The sequence below is a fragment of the Tenrec ecaudatus genome, chromosome 12, assembly GCF_050624435.1.
Source record: "Tenrec ecaudatus isolate mTenEca1 chromosome 12, mTenEca1.hap1, whole genome shotgun sequence".
NCBI classification, from domain to species: Eukaryota; Metazoa; Chordata; class Mammalia; order Afrosoricida; family Tenrecidae; genus Tenrec; species Tenrec ecaudatus.
This window is the reverse complement of record NC_134541.1, coordinates 88,758,485-88,764,690: the sequence shown is the minus strand read 5'-3', so window position 1 is coordinate 88,764,690 and position 6,206 is coordinate 88,758,485.

Here is a 6,206-nt window from a genome sequence, read left to right as displayed (position 1 = left end):
CCTCTGGCTTCTCATATTTAATCCCGATTTACTCCTTTTGCTCCAGAATAATAATACAAGCTACACCCAACACTCTCAAAATCATCTCAGTTTACAGCATTGGCACTGTGGCTCAAACACAGCAACATTTTTTAAATGGTGCAGCAATATTTACTTTTTTGTACAATTTGTTGTGTGCACTCAATTCTGAAGCAATTAATTGCAAACAAGATATAGTATTTATAGGTCTACTACTACACAAAAATATAGCTAAAATTTGGATGAGTTCCACATTGAGTTTTTAATATGTGATTGATTTCACTGCTCTAATTTAAACCTTGTCACATCTGTGTAAATGGTTTGTTGTGGTTCATTATCACAAGTAGGCTAATTTGGAGGCCAACATGTTTTGTTTTTTTACTCACAAAAGACTGAGGATTGGTTACATTGGATCCCTGGACTGAAAGGTCAATGTTGTTAATAATCGTTATCTTCTCTTTCTAAAAAGTTCTGACTCTTTTCCCCAAATCTACAAACTGGATTAACATTAACACTGAACACAAAGCTGTTCTGCCTTCGCCTTTTCCCTCTATCATAAAAGAACATCTAAGAGATTTCCAAGTTGAGAGAGCTTTCAAACATTGGCTCAAATTTTCAAATAGTATTGATTGCAGAAAATACAATAAAATAGCCCATTTACATAAACTTATTTGTTAGGAATATTAAAAATTTATGAATATATTAGTTTTTATATATATCCTGTTACTAAAACATACAATCTTGTATTATTTAACTCGAGATTAAAGATGACAAAAGTTGATAATTAATAATAATCTGAAAAATCATATTTAATTATGCTATATTTTACTGGTCATACAGGAGAAAAAATCTTATCTCTATTGCTGTTCTGTGTGATGACTAAGGGCAATGGTTTTCAAACTAACTTTCTAGCTGAGCTCTGACAGAGGGGCATTGTTCCTTCCTCAGTGACATTGTAGCAGGCACAGGAGTTCTAGCATCAAAGGTATTCACAAAAATTTAATTGTTCTATGGAAAAGCCAAAGGCTCATACTTAGAGTTTTCCTGAATTGGTATTGATTAATAGTGTTTTCCAATGTGCATCTATGAATATTGAGTGTGATATAATAGTACTCAGAGCATGGGTAGAAGACAAAAGAAAAAATAGCTTTACATAACTTTCATATCTCTACAAGAGCTTTTGCCAACCTAACCATGATGTAGCAGTTCACAAGAAAAAATTCAAGTGGAAGAAAATTGCTTCATAAATTCACGTTTATGGCATATGACAGGAAAAAGGAATATATGAAAATATTAACATAACAGTACTTGTGGTAACATATTCTATGATAACAAAAAAACATTAAAGTCTAATTTTTCATATGAATTAAATTCATATATAAAACTCTTCATTTGATTAGCATTATACTAATCTAACATAAAATCTCTACTTGAAGACCTGAATAATTTTTTTTTGTATTTCAAGTGGAAACATGAAACAAATACATTTATCATAATTAATATTGTATTATTTTTATACTCGATCTTAGCCAAAGGCTAAGAAGTGATAATACTGTCTTATTTTTAAAAATCAATGATATAGTAAATCATTGTAAGTCTAATCAAGTCGTACCTTAGAGACCATGTGAATAACTTCAAACTCGAGATGAAATGAATAGATAAGCTCTTAAGACCTCACAAGTGAAAGAAATAATGTTGAGATTCAACTTGCCTAAATCTAGAGACCAAACCCATTGCTATCAAGTTGATTTAAACTATATTCTGGTTTTTGGTGTCACCAAGTTGGTTCCAACTCATAGTGGCCATGTACAGACAATGAAATAGTGCCTGGTCTTGTGCCGTTCTCACAATTGTCATCATGTTCCAGACCGTTGCTCAGTCACTGTGTCAGTTAATCTTTTCCGAGGTCTTCCACTGTTTTCCTACTCCACCACTTTAGCAAGCATGGTGCATTGGGCACACCCTGTGCACAAGATCTTGTAAAAGTGTTGGAAATGAAGCATGTTTATTTGAAGATGAAGACCAGACCATGGTAATTTCAATCACCTCATTTGCATGTGAAAGTTGAACATTAGATAAAGAAGACTGGATGCATTTGAATTACGGTGCTGATGAAGAATGTTGAAAGTATCAAGGAATCTCAAAAGAGCAAACAATTCTTTCTTGGAAGAAGTACAACCAGAATGCTCCTGCGAGGCAAGGATGGTGAGACTCCATTTCACTTAATTTGGATACATTATTAGGAGAGACAAGTTCCTAGAAAAAGACACCATGCTTGCTAAAGTGGTGGAGTAGTAAAACATTGATCTCTTGACTGCTGCTTTTATGAACATTAATTATGGACCCAAGCAAGAAAAAAAAATCTTTGATAACTTCAATAAGTATTCCACTTACTATGATGTTACGTATTGGTCCAGTTGTGAGGACTTTGGATTTCTGTACATTAAGTTGCAATCCATATTGAAGGCTGCAATCCTTGACCTCCATCACCACGTGCTTCAAGTCCTAATCACTTTCAGCAAGCAAAGTTGTGTTATCTCCTTCATGTACTCCAACTTCTTTGATGATTTTCTCAGCATACAGATTAAATAAGTATTCTGAGTGGATACAACCCTGACACACTTTCCCTAATTTTAAACCACTTTCCATTTGGAAATGTCCACATGTACTGCTTTCTGTGAGATTAAAAATGGTTTTTATGATTATGAAGCTGTTGGTTGTGAAAAATTCTATCATGTGATCTCTAGTTTTGCTTCTGTTACCAAGGCCATAGTTCCCAATTATTGTTCCTTCCTCTGTTTTCAACGTCCACATTACAATTTCTAATAATTGAAAAAAATCTTGATTGCATATACAGTTAATTTCACAGTGAAGATGTTGGTAAATTCTTTCCACAACACTAGCTTTAATGTTTAGTGCATAAATTTGAATAAGAGTTGTATTGACTAGATTTCCTTTTATGTAGATATATTCTATCATAGACAGCATTGTCCTTCAAAATGGATCTTGAAATGTCCTTTTTTATGGTGATTCCTCTTGAGTATGTCATCACTGGCATAGTAAACTATATGATTTTCTGATTCAAAATGGCCAGTGCCAGTCCATTTCAGCTCCATGGATCTTAATTTATATGCGGTCCATTTCATTTTTGATAACTACCAGTTCTTCTAGATTCATACATTCCAAGTTCCAATTATTAATTAATGCTGTAACTGCTTGCTCTCATCTTGAGTCATGTCCCATTAATAACCATGTATAGGACAGAGTAGAACTTCTTGGGGTGTTTGAGACCCTAAATATTTATAGGAACAGACAGCCTCATTTTTCTTCCATGAAACAGCTAGTAGACTTGAACAGCAATCCTTGTCATGTTTATCCAATGCAAGCCCTAGGCCACCCAACCGACTTAAATCCAGGAAGGGGAAGGAAAAAATGTTAATGACAAAACAAAATTAAAATACGTTTAATTGAATGGCTGTTGCTGTATCTTCATTATCTGACTCAGAAATCATGGCGTCTGGAATTCAAGTCATGATTAGTATTACTTTATGTATACATATCACATTCACTCCCTATGGTCTCCTTGGAAGCTAGAGGACCCTGGCACACTTAAATTAAGCCGACACTGGTCTCTAACTTTCTTAAATGTACAGGAATAACTTCTCCCAAAAAGGATCCTTGTAGCACAATGCTTAAGCATTCCTTTACTAACTGAAAAAATGGGTAGTTTAAAGCCATCCAGAAGTTCCAATGGAGAAAAGACACTGGGATCCATTCCATAAAGATTGGAGCATAGAAAGCCCTGTGGGGAAGTTCTACACTGTCACCTGGGGTCATTGTGAGTTGGAATAGATGTGATGGTACCTAGAACAGGTTCTTTCCATAACTACCACTTTCTGATCTAGGATCTTAGCTCTTCAAGAGTAACCCTGAACTCTAACTTAGCCCCCAAGAAGAAAGGCAAGCATTATTTTTTCTTTGCTTATCCAGGGCTCCATTTTGCTCAGCAATAATTGATATTGTGAACTTAGGAGTTGCGAAGGTAATCTTATGTATAGGATTTTATTTGAGGCAATGTGTTTAAGCCTAATCTTTTAAAATAATTGAACAATCATTATTATAATTTTTATTCCTTATTTCTATGGATACCTAATAACTCTGGGAGAGAGAAAAAAACAATATCTTGTTCTTAATAGATTATTAAGAAAAGATTAGTGAAATCTTTCTTATATTTCAAGAAAGTAGAAATCTTTCCAACATATAAACTTTAATTATATTAGTATGTGTATATATTAGGGAGTGTAGAAATGTTCTTTGAAAAGGGAAATAATAGATACCAGATTTTTCCATGAACTTTTTGAAGCTGTGTTAGCCCAGGTTGACTAGAGAAGCAAATTTATTGACATTCATATGTGTATAAGAAAGAGCTTTCTATAAAAGAGCAATTGCATATTGAGAAAACATCCCAGCCCAGTCCAGATCAAGTCCATAAGTCTGAATTTAGCCCATATGTCTGATACCAGTTTATAAATTCCTCTTCAGACTCACACAACACATGCAATGATGCCAAATACAGGAAGATCACAGGCCAGTAGGTGGAAAGTCTTGTGGATCCAGTGGCAGTAGAAGCATCTCAGCACTAGTGTGGGTCTTCACGTGGCTTCTCCAGTTCAGGGCTCATGTCCATCAGTGTAGCTCCATGTGACTTGTCAACAGGCATGTCTCCCAGGGAGAGAGGTGTGTATCTTGCCTCCAGTGAGTTATTTATCTCTGTTGTACCTCCAAATAAGGTCATCAAGCTACAACCTGATTGACAGGCTAGAGATTACCCCTTCATTCTTAATAGTCTCAAGTTGACACCAGATTTGACATGTTATCATGTAATGTTATATATAAACAATATATGTATGAATAGGAGCCCTGGTAGCATAGTGAGTGGTTACATCGTGACCTGCTAACTGCAAGATTGGGTTTCCAAACTACCAGCAGCTCCACAGAAGAAAGATGAGCCTTGCTACAATGATCAAGAGTTACAGTTTGAAAACGTACAGGAGCAAACCTACCCTGTGATAAAGGGTTGATAGGAGCTGAAACTGACTCGATAGCAATGGGTTTGGTTTCTTGAGTACATGTATGAGGGGTTTTAAAACGTTTGTGGAAAACAAATGAAAAGAAAGTGGGATTTTTCAGTGACCTTTCCCCAAAGCATTCTGATTATATATACACATATATTTCATAACTTGTTTTAGTTTCGTAGCGTAATAAGAAAATTAATCTGACCACCAAAGTTATCTGTTAAAAGAACTACTAAAGATGTCTGCAAAGTTGGAAAAATTGAAGCCAGGAACTTATGCCAGAGTTTAAAATGTTTGTTGTGTTGTTAGGTGCCATGCAGTCGGTTCCAATCCATAGGGACCCCATGCACCCCAGAATTTATAACACTTCCTGGTTCTGTACTCTCCTTACATTTGTTTTCATGGTTCAGCCCACTGTGGTTTATACATCTATATACATATTTATGTATATTTGTGATTTTGGCATAATAGAAACCCATTTCCCAAACCACACCTTTTATTTATATATAAGACAACAGAGAAAATGATAGAATTTTTAAGTTTTTAAAAATAAGATTGTTACTGTTGTGTGAACCCTTACCCTATAGAATATCACAGAACTTCCCCATATGGCTTCTAAAGCTGTAATGTTTATAGGTATTGATCATTGGGACTTTCTCCTATGGAGGCTCTGGTGGGTTTCAGCTGTCCAATTTTCAGTTAGCATCTAATGTTCTAGCATTGTGCAGCTAGGCCTCCCTTGTAAAGGGTAAAGTTGACAATTCCATGCATTGGAAAAATTCTATGAAATGAATAAAATTTATCCTGGCAAAATAATTTTCTGATTAGTTAGTTCTTACTAATTTGAACATTTTAAGGGAATATTATTCGTTTAATTACTTTTAAGGGTCCATTTAAGAAATGAAACTTTAAGAAAAGTGATTTATTATAATGCCACATAATCAGTTGGCTCAGTGAATTAAAGTTTGAATTGCTAACCACTGAATGATCTATAGGAGGAAAATGAGACTGTCTATGTCTAGTCTTATGAGAATTTCTAGTCTTGGAAACTGTACTCAGTAAGTCTCCTCTGTCCAAAAGAGTCACTTTGAGTAGAAATCAACTGAATGAAAG